This window comes from Condylostylus longicornis, unplaced genomic scaffold (assembly GCF_029603195.1).
Source record: "Condylostylus longicornis isolate FDR11 unplaced genomic scaffold, ASM2960319v2 ptg000135l, whole genome shotgun sequence".
NCBI classification, from domain to species: domain Eukaryota; kingdom Metazoa; phylum Arthropoda; class Insecta; order Diptera; family Dolichopodidae; genus Condylostylus; species Condylostylus longicornis.
In genome coordinates, this window is record NW_026578103.1 from 4,521,093 (window position 1) to 4,543,485 (window position 22,393).

Below are 22,393 nucleotides of genomic sequence, written 5' to 3' on the forward strand. Positions count from 1 at the left end.
GTGCAGATCACAATTTCTAATACTTGTGAGTTTAAATTGATGATGATACTTTTAAAGACCATTACGGAGATATCTTAAATTCAACAAATTTATTACATATAATTATAAAGATTAAAGAAGCTATTTTGCAATCAATTTTTTTATACATTATTGTTAAATTTTATTTTATTTTTTCGTTAACGTTGCCAACATGAATAACTATGTATGTAGTTGATTAAAAGAAAAAATTATGGATAACTTGTAACGGGTGATTTGTTTGCCATCATGTTTTTATATTTGACAACTCACAAGTAATTTGTCAACAAATATTGTCAACGCCAAACTGTTTTAGTTAAATGTTTTGCTTTGGAAAAATGACGGCCAAGTAGCGTTTTCAGATTGTTAATATTAAAGAAATGTTAATTTCGAGCGTTCGGTGATCAATTATTTGCGACCTGACACAATGCTATTAGACGTTTTTAAACTATTTTCTCTGGAAGTAGGAGAAATTATTTGTGCAACATCAATTGAGTTTTTGAAAAATAATATAAAACGCGAATTGGTTGAATGGGAAAATAAAGAGATTTTGGAATTTTAAACTTAAAAGTTATGAGCTTCATAATATAAATCGTTAATTACTATTGGAAACGTAATCGTGACCAAAATCTGTGTGGATTTGATTTCGTAAATGTGCAGTTTCCAACTCTTGATTTGTCGATAAAAAATAACTCTTGATTAAATACAAAAAAAAAAATACTTACAAAATCACCCATTATAATTACGTGCATGTATTTTTAATTAATGAAAAATTTATAAAGCTACTTATATTGATTGACTTGTAAAATCTTCTTAAAATTAAAACCTGTTTTTTGTTTTGCTTGTTGAAATAACTACCCAAAATAGTTAAAAGTTTAAAAATTAATTAAGAGCATTTGAACTTCTTTTCATTAAATTAATAATTAACATGTTTTAATGGGGGTCTTTAAAGGGAAGAACAATTGAAAGTTTTATATAAAATTTGAAAGCAATTACAAAATAATTTTGGAAAATCGTGTAAGCTTACATTGAAGTAATCTTAATATGTGCTTACACTTTTTTGAGAGATTTAAAATAAATTAGTGTAATGTTTGGCTTAGTAGTTCAAATCTGTAGAATTGCTAATTAAATTTATAAACCGTTATTAAAAAATTATATATGATTCTTGATGTTTGTAGGAAGGACGAATAATGATGTAGCGTTCTTTCTCCTATTACTTCTGCATAGGTTCAATTACTGTAATAAAATAGTTCTTCAGCAAAAAAATTGCAGTTATTATTAATAAATTCTAATTTCCAGATGGTACTAATTCTTATGCTTTCTAGATGAAACGAATCTAATGAAATTTTGGAAGCATTATTTAATATTTGGTTATTCTATTTAAAACATTAGTTTTTAAGGATTTTGATACATCTCTAATGGTGGCCTTCTTGAAACTGTTCCAAAAAATACTCTTCGATATTATCAGTGAAGACGCTTTCATTAAGTATTGTAATTTTCATAAAAATTATGGATATGATGATATTGGTCTTTGAATTAATGAGTTTATTTCAATCCGAAATGATAAACACAATAACATACAAGACAAATGCCGGGTAATTCAATTAAACGAAAAAACAGTACGATTATTTCAGGATTCCCCAACCCAAAATTTATGAAAATATAAAATTCTGTAAAAATTTCATTTAAATTTTTGTTTATTTCAACTTTTAAAATTTAAAAGCGACAATCTAGACTTTTTATTTTACAAATTTAAATTTTGTTTCCGATACATAACATAGTTATATAAAAAATTTTTATAATCATCTTTTTACCGTACGTATTGTGGAAACAATAGGTAGGTTATGTGATGGCAACAAATTTTGCATATCGAGTTTACGGTGGGAATGCACTTCTCCATGGTAGGGAAGTGTAAATAGACTATTTTTAGCAACCTGTCGGGCTGTCTGTCTGTGTGTGCACGCATGTATTTCAAGTTCGGCTGAACCGTTTTTAATGAAATTTTATATGTAAGTTTATTTCGGCTATGACACAGAAGGATCAACTTTTGGGATATATGAGACCGCGGGAACTTGAGTTTTTAACTGGCCTGTTTTATATTTTTGATCATTTTGAAGAAAATATTCAACCGATTTTCTTGAAATTTCATATATAAACTCAGCTCGACCGTCCGCGAAACCTCCTAACTTTCGGAAGAAATCAGGCGTCAGCAACTGGACGTTTACTACTTGCCAAATATACATTTTTGAGTATATAAAGAGAAATAACCAACTGATTTCATCGAAATTTAATATTTAAATTCGTGATGTTAAACAATGAATTTATAAATTTTCTAGAAAAATTCGGGCTCGGAAACCACACTGGGGGCCGATTTTACATTTTTTACCATATCTACGGGACGGGTTGATGGAATTTCTTGAAATTTGATATTGAAATTCTGGTTGTTACCGAAACTAACTGGCGAGCATTTCAGGGAACTCGGGTAGCACAAGGCGAAACTCTACTAAGAACTAAATTTACATTTTTCTATGTTAACTATAAGCTTACTAATGTCCTAAAAATTGGAAAGAAGTATTTAACAGACATTTTTATAATATTCTGTAACATTGCGGTCGGTTATGTGCTGACCACATCAGATTTTTTATTCTTGATCTTCATTGCTATAATGATTGATTGTTGTTGATTGGTCTTTACACAAGTATTTTTATTTTATAAAATTTAAACCTGTTGTTAACCCTAATTGGATCTTTAAATGTATGTATATGCATACATATTAAATAATTTTATAAGTTTGCGTGCACAACGCACTTTATTACACATGAAAATTTTTGTATAATTAACAAATAAAACTTGTTAAGCAAATTAAAACAATTCAACTCTATAAAAATACAAAATTTTAATTGGTGTCATAAAATTCTAGGTAGTAAAGTGTCAAAACTGTTACCGGTATTAATAATAAATCAAAGAATTGCTCTATTTTAAGATTATAATTTATATGTTGGTCGCATGTTGTTTGTGCTTATAAATCGCATACGTATCGATTTACATATTGGTTATTCTAATACTTGAGTAATAATTTAAATTTTATTTGAATTAATTAATCTTAAAGTTTTGGAAGTATTTTATTTTTATGATTTATTTAAAATGTGGATTAAAAAACAAAAACTTTTTTTATTACCAATCAATATTTCTGCTTGCTTGGTTGCTTGTGTATTATATTTCACACATACGAGAACATATACGAGAACTTGTATAAGAAGCTGTAGAGAATTGAAATTCTACTTGAAGATTTATGAGTGAATTTGGATTGTGGTTTTTAATTTTTTTTTTTGTTAAAATTTCCTCAATTAAAATTTGATTTATTTGATGATTTTTCTTTAAAAATTAAAAAATATTTGCAACGAAGCATTTTTAAGTTTTTGTTTAAAAAAAAATCGAATAACAATAAAAGAGTTAAGTATTGATGGAGAGTAGAATAGTGTTCTCAATCAATGGTGTGATGAAGATTTTTATTTCAAGATATTTTTCCTTAACATGCTTAAGAGATGGCGCCGTAATGTTAAAAAGGGAGATTTTTTTTTATTTAGTTATCAAAATTCAGTTTCTTTGTATAACGTTCCTAATGAATAAATTAATGTAGAAACTACATGATTACAAAAAAATCTACTTCTGAGCTCTATAAAATGTCAATGTATCGTTCAATTGCATGCAAATTATAATTCACCGTTATACTAAATCAACATTCTATAAAGACTATTTTCAAATCTGCATTCTCCGGTATAATTTCCACATATTCCACCATAATTTCCACACAAATATTTTACTGTTTTTTCTATACATTTGTATTATATATTTCACAGCATGCAGTGCATTAAAGAAACTAGCATTTTTTTTCAAAAAGTCAAAAATATGTCACAAAAGTTTCAGTATGGTTTGCACCGAACTTTCTATTTTATCAAGATAGCAGATTAAATTTTCGAAAACATTTTCTTACAGCAGTGAATTTTTAAGATTCACGTTATGAATGCTAAGGTATTTTAAAATTTTCAAACTCATTTTAATTGAATTTTCAAAAATTCAGTTTATTTATATGCTGCAAATTCACAGCGGGTTATGATGTATAAGTACCGTTAAATTAATCGCTGTGTTTACTGCTTATAATATTTAATATAGGAAAAATTATCTTAATAAATTTTTTAAAATCTCAATATAAAAATTAATAAATTTTTTTATTTTAAACTTAAAAATTAAAATCATAAATCACTTTATATTCTTTAAATACGCGCAAAATTTTTTCAGATAGAATTAAAAAAATTCTTCCTCATTTATGTTGCCATATGTAGTCAAATCTCCTTTCGCTTTTTTCATTTTCCTTATGCACATGGTTTTTAATGCAACTATCATGAATTCAATCTTATAGAATTTTATGTTTTTTGCAGGGTGTTGAAACCTAAAATTTCCGGGCTCCACTTAAAAAAAACTAAAAATGAGTGAATTTAATGGATTTTGGTTAGGGTTTCAGTTTGGTTTCAAGTTTTCTCGAAGAAAATAAAAAAATTTAGTGAAACTCACTTTTAATTTGAATGAAAATAAAATGAAATTTTAATTTTAAACTAGGGTCTTTAATTTAATTAATTTCAGCATCAAACAGTAATTTATCCGGTAAACAGTAATTTATTGCGGATAAATTACTGAAGAAGTTTTAAATCGCATATAATTAAAATGTCTTAACAATACATACCTGTAAAGTTGAAATTAGAAATTGATCTTAACGAATAGGCTTCCCGTTCAAATGCTTTTAACAGGTTTTTAATATAGATTTTGTTTAGTGGGTCGAAACCCTGGCTAATTATCTTAAAAATAAACTTATAATCATCTTGTCATAAAATTTGAATTAACAATGAAGAAAAAAAATGTATGGTTACCAAGAGACTATTTTTAATGGAACGTATAACCAATATACTTACATACATTAGGTAGGTATATGCTTATGTATGCTAAATGAAAATGTTAAAAGTAAATCTGACAAATACTTCGAACTTCTTTGTAAAATATCTTTATTTTTGGCATAAATCTTTTATGTTTTAAAAATAAATGCATAAAAACCCGTAAATTAAAATTCGAAAAAAAATAAAATCTATAGTCTAGACTTGTATTTTAGGAAATAAATATTTATTAAAAAACAAAATATGAATTTAGTTGGACAAAAAATAATTTAAAAAAAAACAAAAAACAAAAATTAAATTAAAACTCTGAAATTCCGTTGGTCATATGATCAGCCGATAAATTATTGAGATCGATCAAAACAACGTAAGTTTTTTAACTGGCAGAAATTCTTTATTCAGTACCTACAGCTTCATATTGCATGTATGTATATTTCAAAGCACTCTCTGAAATACACGCACATACCTATCAGTATATTAACATATTCATAAATGAATATTAAGTAGCTATTTGAGCAGATTTCTTTACGATTTTAAATATAGGTAAATTGCAAATATTTAAAAAAAAATATAATCAAAAATATAAGAATAACATCAAAACGCCGTTCAAGGACAAGATTTCGTATTTTGTTTTTTTTTTTAATAACAAAAAAGTGCTTACGATAAAAAATAAAGTTTTGGTCCATCTCTGGATGTTTTTTTTCTTTCGCTTTTATTTTGCTTTTGTCTTGATAAAATTAATTTTTTTTTAAATATGCAATGAAACAAAATTTTTTATTGTTATAAAAAAAATTATTGTGGATTTTCTTTGGAGCAAAAAATTCTATGAATAAAACGGCCTATGTGGCAATTAAAAAATTTTTCGTTTTTTGAAATAAATTTGAAATTTTAATTGTAAATTTCTCTTTACATTCATATGCATGTATGTATCTCTGAAAAATTTAATTGCATTATTAAAACTGGGGCATAAAATTCAAAATATGTCAATCTAATGAAATCGCTGATTAAATTGCAAAATATTGCATTTAATTTTATATGAAAATTAACATATTAAAGGTCGTTATAGATTTAAGAAGAAATATTGTAAGAAAGCTTTGAGGTGCTGGAAAAAAAATGAATTCATGAATCAAAATTTCATTGTATGTATATTCGAATTTTCAAAAGATTTCTGCTTATCCAAGTTTTTATGCTTTTCCGAAAATCATGGTTCTTCAAAATGTGAACCGCTTTTTAGAATGAATAATGCTGTACATATATAATTACAAACATGCGTTCACGTAAATGCAATGCCAGTGTCTCTTTTGAAAGAAAACTACGAAGCGAAAAAATAATCCATAAAAGGGAAGAAACTTTTCTATTATTTGAATGGCCTCATTTTTATTAGTACTCGTAGTTTACTTCGAAATAACTTATGTGCAAAAGTATGTGCAAAAAGCGTATTAGTTAACAACAAGATAGCTAAAGTCAAAAATTCGTTTTTAAACATAAGTAGTACATATGCATACATACATACATATTTAGTTTATTTGATTTCAAAAGACAAGATTACGAGTTCTATTTCCATCTAATTCTTAAAAGGTATTTCGATTTTATTAAAAGCTCACAATATTAATTTCAAAATACATTTCAATTTATTGTAGGAATCTTACTTTCAGTGACGGCAGATCAATTATTTGCAAATGGAAGCAGGAAAATTTTTATATTAAAAAATTTTCCAAAATAGAAAATTATAACCAAAATAAAAATCAGCTGATCGCTGTTCAAAACATTATTTGTAGCTATTAAGTTTTTAAAAAATTTGGCATTAACCCCAATGAATATAGAGTAATTTTTATCATTTGCCGTCAGAAGGCAAACAGTGTTTAGATGTATGACTTTTTTCAGATTCAGATTACATGTTTGTTTAATAAATTTTAAACAATTACCAAATAATTAAAGTAGAAAAAAATTATGAATTCGCATAATCATTTTTACCGACCGTATTGTGTATACAACAGGTATAGGTCATGTGAGGCAACAAATTTTGCATATCGAGTTTTCGGTGGGAATGCACTTCTTCATGGTAGGGAAATGTAAATAAACTATTTTTAGCAACCTGTCGGTCTGTAGGTCTGTGTCTTCACGCGTGTATCTCAAGTTCGACTGAACCGATTTTAATAAAATTTTATATGTATATTTTATATCAACTTTTGGGATACATCAGACCTTGGGAACTGCACTTTTTAGCGGGCCTATTTTACATTTTTGAACATTTTGAAGAAAATATTCAACCAATTTTTCATATATAAGCTTCGCTCGACCGTCCGCGAAAACTCCTAACTTTTGATGTAATTTCTTGAAATTTGATGTTTGAGTTTTGGTTGTTACCGAAACTAACTGACGAGCATTTCAGGGAATTCGGGTAGCATAAAGCGAACCTCTACTAATTTAAGAACCAAATTTACATTTTTCTATGTATTAGGTTAGCTATAAGCTTACTAATATCCTGAAAATTGGGAAGAAGTATTTAACAGACATTTTTATAATATTCTTTAACACTTTCACTTAACTAGACAATACATATTGCGGTCGGTTATGTGCTGATCACATCAGATTTTTTAAATTAACGCACTATGATATTAAATATGTAGGTGTGGTATAAGTACATATATATGTTTGTGAAATATGGACGTATAAAATATAATAAAATCTGTAAAAAGCACTCATTGCCACCCACGTGATTAACTCGCTTTTTTTTTTATGAACACCGATATTATTAGATTTATGTTTGAATAATATGTATTTATGTTAATAAGATAGGATACATACAATATTCGCATAATCATTACCATCATCATCAGCATCATCGTACACAAACTATGCAGTTAACAGTCGTATAATGTTTGTCATTATTGTAAACGTAATTTCTAATTAATACTTTACTTGTATTATTATTATGTTGTTGTCTACTGTCTAGTTGAGTGAATTATGTAGGTATAGGCATGTAGACATAACATGTAAATATGTAAATATAATTTATCATTTTATTGATTATATTTTGCTTGTTTATTATTATTTTACTATGATAATCTCATATAACAAAAGTAAAACATTACGACGATGACTGCCACCAATCATTTAATTGAATTTTCAATTTCAAGGAAAAATTATATTGGGAAGTCATGAATTTTGGGCGGATTAATTTTTACTCAAAGCATTAATTAATAATAATTAAATATAGAATCACATTTACAAAGTGATAAAATTCAACTTCTTATTAATTAAGTAAATAAAAAAACAACAAAGTAAAAACAATGCGATTTTAATTCCTTGTTATGCGTCATGTGAGTTTATTTTTAATTTTGAACTTTTAAACTGCATATACACAAAGTATGTATGTATATAGGTAGGTACTTATATATACATATAATGCAAATATGAAATTTATTTTTCACTGTTTGTTTTTACCAAAATTTATTGATAATCCTTGTATTCATTATCTTGCAGATATTTTTCATTGAAATTGTTCTTCGAAATACAAACATACATACATATTTAAGTATTTTTAAATTTGTTTGAAGGAAATCTTATATCCGGATTCTGAGATTAAGAATTTTTAATAAAATAAACAAAATTAATAAATTTGTCACCCGAAAATGATAATTTTGATATTTCAACGTTAATTATTAATTATTAAATATTTATTGAAGATTCAAGAAAAGTCAAAAAACTGAGATTGTAACTGAAATCCGGTTAATTTAATTTATTCATATACATATATATCTATGGATTATGTGTGTTACATATTTGGATGTTATTTTAAATATTATGAAAATTTATTGTGATAATACGTACCTACATTTTGTTGTTATGTGCAGATTGATTTGAAGCAAGTGATTTCGATACAATTTATTAATAATCTAAATTAAAAACTATGATAGAATGAGGATTTTCAAAAATTCAGTTCCAACTTAGATTTTAATATAAAGCATATTAAATAAATCAAAAATACAAAAAACATGTTCGATAAATCTGTACTTTAAAAAGGAAGCCCGTTCAAAAATCGTGGCACTCTTAAATTTTTAAAGCGTTGAATTTTCAAAATCTCCTGTCTGTCAGGCCATCAAGCTCATAGAGTAAATCAAAAATTCATAATTTCCAAAATTGTATAAAAATCCTAAGGATGATTAAATATAAGGGAAATTCTGTAAATTTGATAGAAAAATTTGTTTGGAAGAAAAATAAATACTATCGAAATGGAAGGACTGGAAATATTGAATTACAGAGAAAATTTTTTTTAATTTAAAAATTTAAAGAATAAAAAGTAATTACAGCAATCAAGAATCTAGAAGGCTTTTGAAAACATTATTAATAAAATCGAAATAGTCAAAAATTTGTTTTATAATTTTTGTTACTTTTGAAAATAATTTCTGATTGGTGGTGGCCTGTGATCTGATAAATAAATTCAACATTGAGCAAAACTACAAACACATATGTTTGTATGTAGATTAACACATGATTCAGCTGGGACTTATGGAATGGATCAATAGAACTATGAATATATACGTACGTATGTAAAACGTACGTACGTAACTTGGATAAAAAAATTTGTCGTTGCATAAAAAAGAATTTATAACAGGATTCAACATAGAAGACAAAAGTTTCAGTTATAGCTTTCAAATAATATTGATAAAATAATTTTGAATCCCAAAAGAGTTTTTTTAATTTTAATAAGTTTTCAAAATTTTAGTTCAAACCAATAAGGGCTGTATTCCAAAATGTGCTACACTAAAATTTATGGAGAAATGCTAAAAAAAACAGATAAGAATTTCGTGCATCATCAAGCTAAAATAATACTAATATAATTGGCCCGATTTGACCAATTTGGGTATCAAATAGTTGAACAAGAAATCTCAGGTAATTTAAAATTTTATTCGAAGATTGAAAATAGTCTATAAAATATTTAATGCATAGTTATGATCTCCAATTTTGAATGAAGTTTTGTCAGGCTTTAAGCGAAATTTGCGCCAAACTGTTATTTAAATTACAGTTTTTGCATAAATATTCCCTTATACAATGAATTTACCATTAGTCGTACAGAGAGATAAAAATGTAGCTCTAGTTTTCCTTTTGTTAACCTAGTTTAAATTTGCTTTTTGATAGTATCTATTTATTGTACTTAACTTCATATAGAAGCAAAAAGATAATTATAATTAAAAGCGTTGGTACAGCGATTAAGTTTTATCACTTGAATTTTTCAAAAAAACAAAACTTTTCATAAAGAATGTATAAATATACCTATTTGTAGTGTAGTATATGTGTATGAAAAACATGTGATACATGCGAGTAGAATTTTTAAGGCTCAACTATCACGACTCATTTTAGTACAAATGATTTTGAAGATGCCATTTGTCTGTTAATTATCGATTTAGATCCAATTAAAATATTTTTGTTGTTTCAATGTCAAATAGATACCATATGTGTGTCAAATTTTTTTTTCGCCTTTAATTTATAACTTTTCATACGAATTTTATATATAGAGAAAAATAAAAGGCATAACGAAAAATAGATTCACGTTTTTATAATTTATGTTTGTTTGTTTTTTTGTTTGTAAAACGTTATTTATTATATTTAATAATTTAAATTATTAAAATCATATGTGAATTACTTAACTACATTCATTTTTATATTATTTGTGCTTTTGTTTTCAAATAATTTTTAATTTAAAGAAGGTTAATAAATAAAAAGTGTAAAATATCTTCATATTTTTACGAAATGTTTTGTTTACAACACCTGCTTGTGCAGTCACGATAGTTACCTGCTGTAACACTATAAATATGACAGCATAGATCTCTTTATTGTTTTTTTTTATTCATTTAATTTGAGTAAATATGTAAAAGCTTATGTGCAAATAATTATTTTTTTTTGTTTTGGTGAAAAATTTTAAAATGCAAGAGAATATTTTTTTTTTAATTTTTACACATAACACGATTTAAACTAATCATTGTTAAGTAAGTCAAGTGTGCTCCCAAGAATCTCACACCGCTTCGAGTACTTTAAATGTCACATTAAATGAAAAATTCCCTTTTTTTATTATAATAGCCACGATAATTGCCACATAAATTATTTTCAATGTAACAATATTTTTAATTAAAGAATAATTTTTAAGATTTTGTAATTTTATAAAAAATTTTTTTTTGGTTTTTTTTTTGTATGTGAACACTAGAGGTTCAAATGATAATCAGATAAAATTTCAAATTTAAAATTCAGAATCACTGTTTGAAATTTTAAAAATTTTAATAAACCATGCATGTGTGCCGTTTAAAAAAGCAGTCGTCGGCGATCTTAATTTAGAGTTTGTACTATGGTGCAAACCATAAATAAGGAATTTAATCTTTAATTTTTTTGTTTTTCAATTTTGTAAATCATATTTTGAACATTTGATATTCAATCGTTAATAGAAATTAAAAGTTTTTAAGTGAATAGGAATTCTTTTTTTGTATTTTAATTTAAAATTGGTATACGGTAAAAGCGATATCGCAAATGTGCACAAATTGCCAGAAGGATTCCACCAGTTAAACTATACGTATGCTATTGGTTTTTTTAAGTGCGAATGCTGCTTTCTTAGTTTACAATAAAAATTAAATTGATCCTGTTTTATACCAGAAAAATTAAGAGTAAATTCTATTCGTTAAAATATTGGCTTGGAAAAAAATAAGAACGCGTACATAATTAAGTATTTCTAGTATGAAAATACTTAATTCTAGATTTCTTAGCCTATAGTAACCAGAAAAGATTTTTTGCAAAAACCAAAAAAATGCACACACTTGATAAATTTTTTTAGCATTTCCTTTTAGCATTGGATTTTTGTAATGTATGTGATAAATTAGATTAAATGGTCAGAAATACACTCAATATAAGAATATGATAATCCTGTAATTAAAAATTTTAGGTATCGATCATAAACATTTCGAACGTTATGCACGCGTTAATATTGACACTATATACAGTTTACTGAACATTCCAATATCAACATTTTTTAAAATATTACAATAGAGGGCTATATTTCAGAACATGACAAAAAATTATAGCGGGTGGAGGCCAGTGTTACCACTTGACATTTAGCATTTCCTTATTAGATTGAGTTTTTAGTTGTTAAATATTGAAAACATTGCAAAAGTTTTTGTATTTTTGTAAATACATGTATGTTTTGCTAATGGTTTGACTTCTAACTTCATATATATCCTTAAAATTTTTCAGACTTCATACAACAGAACAATAGTGCAACCTAGTATTTAGTATTTGAACTAAAAACGATGGAAGTTCGATTAATTATCAAATTATGTATTTGTATATAAGTGTTTTACTTCTAAAATTAAGCATATTATCAATTTTGCTTGAATTTAACTCCTTAATTTTTTTATGAGTGGCAACCCTGATTTAAATGTTACTATATATGAAATATGTATTTACTCTAGGAGAAGTAACAGCCGTTTATCATTATCTACACTCTCAACTAAAATATGTAATTCAAATTTAAATTTTAAATGAAAAATTGTTAGATTAATTTTGATTTTTGGATAAAAAGGAATTCCCACTAAAAATTTTTTTGATAACTTGTAATTTAATATACGAGTAGAAATTAGAATTATAAAAATTTAGCGCCGTCAACAAAAATAATAACCACATTATATATTTGTTTTTAAATATTTAATTATCTATCCAAAAAAAGAAATAATTTGGTGACAAAATAATTTTGGAATGCGAATGTCACATTTAATCGATTGCTAAATATAAATTTATTCAAAAAAACTTCAATATTATAAATCAAATTTGAACATAATCTTATCTCTTAAGAAAAAATATTATAATTATCACAACCGCTTAATGTATCACCCTATAATTATGCAATAATTTATGTGCTTATTAACTAATTTATTTTCTTTTCTTAATTTTTCAACACAATTACCCATTTAATTCGGACAGAGTTATAAAAAAAACAAGAAACAAAATAAAAACAGTTCAAATTGATGATAACACAAAGAAAAACAACAAAAAAACTCGAATTGAAGTAACAACAACACTTTTATAATATTTTATGATTTCATTAAAAATTGAATGAAAATGAATGGAACATTCACTTCCTCTTTTGTTCAAAGACATTGTACTCCGTACTGAAGAAAGTCATTACCATAAATACTTGCCCGTACACCTATGAAATTAAGAAAAACAGAAATATAAGAAGCAAAACAATCAAAAGAGAAAAAAAAATTAATTTATTGCGAAAAAATTCCGTAAATTGTAACCTTGGTAATGAAAAAATTTATGAATATTTGAAGAAAACAAAACAAACTAAGTAATGTGTGTTTGTGATGTTACTTTTTTTCTTCTATTTCTTCTTCTTCTTCTTATTTTCAACTTACAGGTTTTCTTAGTTAACAAATTTCCAATAGAAATATAGAATCTACTTAAATGAAAGTGCTAAAAAAAATTTATGAAATTAATCAAAGTATAGACCTTTTAATGTTATTCAATGTTAGGATAACAAAATTTTTTAGATCCATTAGAGTAAGAAGAAGACCAAAAGATAAAACAACGGAAAAATATTGTTTGATTTTTAGTACGTAGTGCTTTTTTTCGAATAAACATTTTGTTTATTTTCTCTTTTTCATTTTATACAAGTTATCGTATTATTCCGCCCGGAGTCAGGGAAATATTGATTCTGGTGACCGAAAAAATCGGGTTATTATATTTAAATTTTCTTTTTAATTAAAAATAAAGTAATTTTCTTAATAAAAATTACTATTAAAAATTATAAAAAAATATTTACTTTCCTGTAACGAATCTAACACAATAAAATATCAATGGAGCTTGATTATATAAAAAAATTGTATTTTATTCATAGTAAATTTCTGATTTCTTGTCAAGCTTTCAATGAAAATTACAAAAGTGTAGAATCATAATTATTTTAATTTGTCCAATTATATTATTTTTATGGAATCTGCAAAGCTTTAACCTCGTAAATTTTACACACAATCTTTTACTTGATTTTTTTTATTTTGTTACCATTTAAATCTCTTTATTTTACCGGCATATTTATCGAAAAACGATAAAAAAGTGCATGTTGGGAAATATTTTTTATTTTTAATGAATTTTTGACATCCGATCTTATCTATATTGTTTTATGGTTCTGACTTGATTATTATTAAGATTCGAAAATAAAAACGTATTTAAATGTAACCATGAAAAATAGATTAAATCACGACACCACTTCAAGGAGATGCGTTTACGTATTTTCTGCTCAAAAGATTTTGATGTTTGTTATGACAGAAAATAATTCTGCTCTTGGTTTTTTTATTTTTATTGTGGTAAATTCTTATTGTTTTTTCATAGTTCTGTCAAAAATAGAAATAAAAATTTTATGGTTTTCTAATCAGACTTTGAATTAATAGTATATACATATAATAGTTATAACAAAGCATTTTTTTAAGACGAGTAATGGTACAAAGTAAAAACATGTTTTTCATTTAGAAATTAGAAGCGTGCTTTAGTCAAGTTCATTAATTTGTATGTTATTGTATTGTGGTACGTGTCCTTTAAAGAATTATTTTTGTTAATATTTCCAGATTATGAAAGAGGCCCGCTTGCAAAATAGGAGAGTAGAACATATAGCTGTAAAGCTTTCTATAAGGCTCTCCATAATTTAAGAGGCTAATGTTGGAAATTAAATTAAAAACTTCGCAAGACGATGGATTTATATATGTAATGCTTACATAAAAAGTATATTTAGGAAAAGACAGTAAAATTACTACAAAATTATTTCTACAGTAAAATTAGAAATTTTACAGAAATGAAAAACAAACGAAGTAAAAAACTTTTTTAAAAGTTTTCTTGGAAAAAAATATGTAAAGCGAAGAACAAATAAATATAAATTCAGTGGGGAAATCGTGCGAAAAGAAGAAGTTACGTAAAGTAAAGTGATTTGTAGTAGGAGTCATGTTGTAGCAGGTTTAATATAATTTTACAAAACGTTCTACATTTTTGTCATACAAATCAATTACAAAAAAAAAATTCTTGCAGATAACAAGCACACAGAGTCCTAAGTTCTTGAAAGTTTATTGTGTCGTAAGTAAAATCAAATTTTCATAGAAGGGATTTATGAATGCGAAATAAACGGCTTTATCAAATGGATTAACATTTTTCAATTCAAATAAACTCTCCTAAAATCATCAGGTAAGGTTAATCAAATATTTTAAAAATTAAATAAGTTTCTTTAAGGTTTTTTACAATGTAGTATAAAAATTTAAAAAAAAATTTTTAAATGAAATTTCAACTACCATGTTGTCAGTTTGTTTGAGAAATAAATACTTTTCAAGCTGTCAAAAAAATGTGTTAGAAAAAGATATTTATAATTCTATTTCAGTACGGTAGAAAATGGCATTTATTCTGACACTAAAAGTGTGATGAATTTCATATGTCTCCTTTCCCTTTTTTCCTCGAATAAGTCCAATCACTTGATTGCCATGTGGTGAAAATTAGTACTATTTGTACTATTCTTATGTAGTTAAAATTATTTTATTGTCAACAATGTGGCAAGTGAGTTTAAGTTGAAAAATATGACATTTTTTGTTGCAATAAAAAAAAACAATGACATTATTTGTCATTGTCAGAATAAAACATAATGTACGATTTTTGCAGTAAGACCCACCATTTACTCAATTGTGATTAGTTTTAAGTTGAACTGAATTGAAGACTTCACACATTTGATTTTGCCGAAAGTCTTTTGTTTAACTTCTACCTAACAAAGTTATTAAAATATTTTCGATTAAGTGTTGTGAACCATTCGAAATAATAAATACATATCCAACTTAGCAATAAAGTACATACATATGTATGTACATACGTATATGAGGTTAATTTAAATAAATATTTGTTTTTTTTTTTTTGAATTCCTGCTATTCTATTTTATTGAATATTTTTGTAAAACCATACGTTGTTATAAAAAGCAGAAATTTAAGGTGACTCAAATAAAAATAAATTTATCTTAATTTGAATAATTAAAATTTAAATAGCTACACATCTTTTTTTGTTGTTTTCATAAAAAATCCTAAAATTTCTAGTAACAAAAAATAGAGTTTATAATAAATCTAGTTTAGATAAACTTTATTATAGATTAATATAGCGGCTAAATTAGAAATATTCTTGTAAAAAATAGAAAATAAATAAAAAATAGAAATTTAGAATGTTCTAAACTTATATAACCAGACATATATGTGTATATGAAAATTAATATGTGTACGAGTATAGACATAAAATTTACATATTATACAGAAATGTTATGTGATGGATGGGATACGAATACTAAAATTTTAAGATTTTAAGAAATTTAACATAAAAAACTTGTTGTGCCATGCAGTACCAACCGATTTATTGACCAAAATTTATCGAAAAATATTTCACTGTATATTGTTATGGGTATGTGTGCTATATGTACGTATAGTATATCATGGTAATATAATATTTTTGGTATATCCTTATAATATCAACCTAATTTATTAAAAATGTTAATTAGTTATTTTGAAAAAATTAAAAATAGTGTGTGCACAAGTCTTAAATGGGGAACAAAAAAAATTACAATTTCGTATTTAGAGAGATTTTAATCACTTTTAATTAAATAAACAAAATTTATTTGATATTTTTAGTCATAGTCAAAAATAATTAACATTTGTTAAAATTTTAAAATTTTGAAAGTTTTGCTTATTTTTTCTTTTTTGAAAATTTTTTCGTATTAAACATTATAATTAAATCTTTTGTAGAGTAACTAAACATTTTTAAGTTCGTAAAATTAGTAAGTGATTAATGATGCCATGTTTAGGGATCCCAACAAATGTATAAAGAAATTGCAAGAAAGAAACTAATCCGTAAATATTTCATTTGTACCTTATAATTAATAAATTCACAATGGTTGGTTTGTATGTCATGATTTAGTTAAATATAAAATATAAAAAAATTTGCAAAAATATTTTGTATTTATTAAAAAGATCTGTAAAAAAAATAAGAAAGAGTATTGTAAAGTTCAACTTTAATTTTCCTTCAATTTTTTACTTTTCATAAGTAAAGAAAATTACTAACAGTTTTCGGCTTCATTATTAATAACTTATTTTTAATGTTATAAGCCAAATCGAATTTTTATTTGAAATCTTATTATTTGACATGAAATTTAGTTGTAGTGACAATACAAATGAATCTTTGCACGTTGTTATAAATTTGCGTAAATTACGTAATCAAAAATGAAATTAATTTTACGATATTTAGTCAATAAATCATGTCGAAGTTTTAACCTAGAATTTGAAATACATATTATAATTAATTTTTTTTTTACTAATTTTTATTAAAAAAATATATAAAGAATTACAGTATAGGATTAAAAAATTTTCATAGTGAGTGAAAGAGTGTATTCGTATCCAAAATAGAAAATAACAAGTATCTGATAGAAAATTTTTTAATTTCAATAATAAAGTTTCAAGGGCTTTGGACTTGTTTAAAATTTAATTGGATAATTAACTATTTATATAAGTGTTACTTTCCAATTAAATTTGATTGATTTGATTTCATGTTCCTGGCACCTTTTCACAATTAATCTTTCAAAAACTTTAAAAATTTTAATGAAAAAAAATTCTATCAGATTTAATTGTTCAACAACTTTATATATCATCCACTTGTCAACTATTTTATTAAACATCGTTTTACACCATTATCATATATGCTCAAATATGGAACGATTCTTATCCTCAATACCATTTTGTTCACAATATTCATCAATTTCTTTTTGTAAAATCTTCACGGAACCCAATTTATTCTTTGTCCCTTCAGTGAAAACTAAATTTCTTATACCATGAAATCCCCAAACCCTATTAAAATAAAATATGAATTTTATTAATAATTGCTATGATAATTTTCTCTACTAACTGTATATGATCTCAAAAACAAATTTACGATATAATTATATATTTCAATAACGCAAAATTTTTATTAATAATTAAAACTTATTGATTTCTTCATTCTTCTAAAAAACAATAGTCATTAGTCATTAATTAGTTTTTGTTTCAATAATATAAAATTTAATAAAAAAACAAATAAAATAAATGAAATGCTAACAAAATTCTATTAAAATTTTAAATAAATCTTATAAGATTTATTAAATTATATTAATAATAATCAATGGAGACACATTCAACGGAACTATATAATTGCCACATAATAGCATCAAAGGGAACTAAATCGGAAACTTAATTATGATTTCCGGAAAATAAAATTTTTAAATATTTAGAGTAAAAAAACAGTTTATTACAATTTGTTTTTCTATACTATAGACCAGTTATGTTAAATAACTGGTTCTTTTCATAATTTCCCATGTGAAGTTTTTATATATTTAATTTTTGGTTAATTTTGTTTTTTCGTTTTTGCCTCTCATTTTTGTTTTTTGTATTTGAAATAACCAATTAACCAAATAATTTATGCTGAAATATTTATAAAAATATTTTAATATAAAATTTTCTTATTTTATAATATCAAATTTAGAAAAAAATTCTCAGTATATTTTAAATATTTGTTAGCCAAACAACACAACGACTGGAACAGTTGCTTCCCTTCTTTTGGGTACTTGTCTCTTAAAAACAAGTTTTCAAAATGAAGTATTTTAATTTGATTCATTATGAAACTTGTTTCGAAATCAGTTCATATGCTAATTTTTGAAAAAAAATCGACAAAAGAAATGGCATGACAAATTCGATAATTAAATTAAATATATATATATGTATAATCAATGTATGTACGTACTCGTACGTATATTATTTAATATGGCATCTATATTTTTCAATACTACAAAATTTATTTGAAACTATTTTGGAAATGCAAATTAATAAAAGAAAAATTTTCGAATTCTAAAAGGGCTGGTAAAATAGCTTTGCATGTTATGGAATTTTTGGATTTGCATTTTTTATGTATAAGAAAAAAATTAATTTAAAATTTTTTAATTATTCATAAATTTTCATTAATTATATGAAATTAATGAAACCATAAAAAAACGGAAGATCGCGTATATTTTTATTTTGTTTATTTTAGATTCTCACTTCATAGTTGTTATAAAATTCGTTGGCAAAATAAACATTTGGTATTTAAGCGACATATTGATTGGCATAAAGACCGTTTCCCAGTATATGCATTATAAATTCCAGCATACGTTGCCAACGCTTTTGGTTCTTTTTTTTTGCATTTCTTTAAACGCTGATTTTTATATCTGACAAAATGAAAGACGAAGAAATTATTTAAATTTTCCATTTTATTAAAATAATTTTAAAGATTTTAATTGCGAAAATTGCTTAATGGCAGATTACAGTAATTTGCAAAATTATTTAGTGAATGACGTGATCATTTTAGACAAGTCATTCATATACTGGGAAATGTTCACATTTTATCGATGTGTACAAAGTAAAAAGAGTATTTTTACTGTTTTACAAGTTTACACTTGGCTTTCTTAGAATTACAAGGTTCTATCATTCAAAAATGAGAAATTGGAGTTATTAAAGTCAAAGTTACAGAAGTAAGCCTATAATTTCTTACCTATAATGTTCTTCAAATATTTTCAAATTTTATAACTCCTTCACATTATTTAAAAAAGTTCAAAGAGGAAAATATGACGGACTACAGCCTTAAATTAAAAAAAAATCGACGTCATTTCTGTTATGTAAAGTTTAAGAAAAATGATTTTAATTTTGTAAAAAATTGTTTATGACATTTTTATACAAAAAAGCAGGCGCTTATGTACCTACACATTCATACGAACTTAAATAATTCAAATATTTTATCGAATTCTACGCTTTTTGTATATTTTTTCAATAGTACAAATACTTGTAAAAAAGGTCCTTAGCCTTCACCACAAAATTTTTTTTGTTCGTTTTCAAATTTCAGTAAATTGATTAGATCTTTAAATGTCATTCATTAAATCTATTTTTTAAGAATTAATTAATTTTAGTTTTTATTAAGGATCAATAACATTTAACTAAAACCCAAATTGTATTGTACGATCGCTTGTTCGTATTCCGTGTACAAATTTACATTTGATAATAATTTATAAAATTAATGTAGACATTTAAGATTATTTTGTATAGAAACTTGTAAAAAATCAATTTTGGCTGAACATTTATTCTTCGTCTTACAAGAATATTTTAATATGAGATGAAGACTTAAAAGAAGAAAACAAAAAGTTCAAAACTAGAAAATAAAGAATGATTTTTTTCCTCTTGTCATTTAGAATGTTTAGTCATAAATCTTTTGATTGTTTTATAATGTCCGAAAAATTAATTTTTGTGAAGAAATTCATATTAAAATCTATTGGAATTTGTTACCAACTATAAAAAGAGAACAAAAAAAACACGATAATCTTTTTATTTTTCGTAAATATTTGAATTTTTTTTTAATTTTTGCTTTTAAAGTACGCCACTACTTTTGTGTGTTTTGTAACTCTTTTTATTCTTTTAATGAAAATATGCTTTTGATTTCTTGCAAAAAAAACAACAAAAACAAGATTTTAAATTATAATAACCTCTACTTGAATAGATTTTTCCAGCAAAAGTAACAAAAGCAGAAAAAACTAGCAAATTAAAATTATTTAAAAAAAAAAACTCTTTAACAAAATCTTTACACATCTACACACTTATATAAATATGTATGTATACAAAAGTCAGTTGCAAGGGCAATAGCCTTAATAGACCCCAGATAATGGACTGCTATTCAACCCAACCAAAAAAAAAAAAAGAAAAAACAAAATAAAAGAAAACAAAAAATGAAAAATTATAAAATCTTTAGAGAACATAACAATAACTTCTCAGATCAATCAACCGACAAGATAAATTAGCTGTTAAAAATTAAATAATATATATATACATCATATATACATACATACAAATATTCTTACAAAAATGTACGTATAAACAAATATATTGTATTTTAGAGACAGAAACAAAAAGATAATAGGTACAACATTACACTAAAAAAACATTAACAAAAAAAATAACAAACAATAATAATAAAAAATATAAAAAAAAAACTAAAAAAGGAAAAAATTCTAATTGCATAAATTATTTTCTGACCTATCGCAAATGATAGTTCCCGCACTACCCCTTTGATAAATCTACGAATTCTCTTAGTGCGATATCGAAAACTTCTTTTTTTTATATCTCCTCTTTTTTCTCTTCTATTATGTAGAAATATTAGCAATTTACAATAAAGACAAAAATTGAAGTTAGAAAAAAAGTTTAATAGAGCAGGGATGTAGCTATTTGCCTTAAAAGTGCAAGAAAAATTTTTTTTTAATTTCTAATCTCATATTTATGCTCAAAATATTGCAAAATTTCATACCAAACTAATAATCGCACCTTTAAACTTGGTGCGCACATTACATCACATTCATATTGTTGTGGACTAAAAAAATAAAGTTTTGTCAAAACAATTCGCTTATAAAAACAATCTATTACATTATTAAAATTACTACTAAATATTGCATACATTTAGGACGAGGCAAAAAAAAAAATTGAAAGAGGTGTTTACATGCTCGAATTTATGGTTTAATTGTTAATGAGTTAAAAAAATAATTACGTGTTTTGATTTACCGTTAGCTTTCTGCATTTATAGAAATTCTGAAAAGCTTGCAGTTTCGGGAATATAAAGCGGCGAAAATTCCACCAATTTCGAGAGGCAGTAACTTGAGAGGGGATGGAGCTACAAAAAAATTTGCTTCTAATAAAATAAACTATTTATTAATATGGAAAAGGTGCAAGAATTTCTTGCTTCTATATGTTGCCGTTTTCAGAAGAAAAATATAAACATTTTGAAAAAAACTAATTTCAGATAACGATTAATTTTAGAGATTAAGTATAGTGCACCAAGGTAGAAATAAATAGCTACTACCTTTCTGGGTTTTTGATGCCGTTACAATAAATAATCCAAAAATGGCATTTTTATAGGTCTTTGAGAGGCTATTACTTGTAAATAAGTTTTCCCTAAAGATCTATTTGTGTATAAAATTTTAGCTTATACACAAATAGATGTCAAAGCATTTTGGCAAAACCGATTTAAAATTTTAACAAATTTTTGATGTCTTTGTAATGTATAGTTTTACTAAAATAAAATTGAAGCCGTTCTAAAAATCAGAACAATTTAAATTTTCGACAACTGATTTCTTTAGATATGAGGGGAAATTAGTTGATTATAAATTTCTGTAAGAGACTGATAGGAAACAGCACCACTTGTTTCTTACAATGGTGTTTTAATTTAATTCACAACTTTGTCTTTTGCTTATTCAATCACAATGTAGGATTATAGATTATAATTTCAAAACAAGATCAAAAATTTAGTTACGTAATTTAGTTTTGTAACTAGGGTATACAAATCGGAAC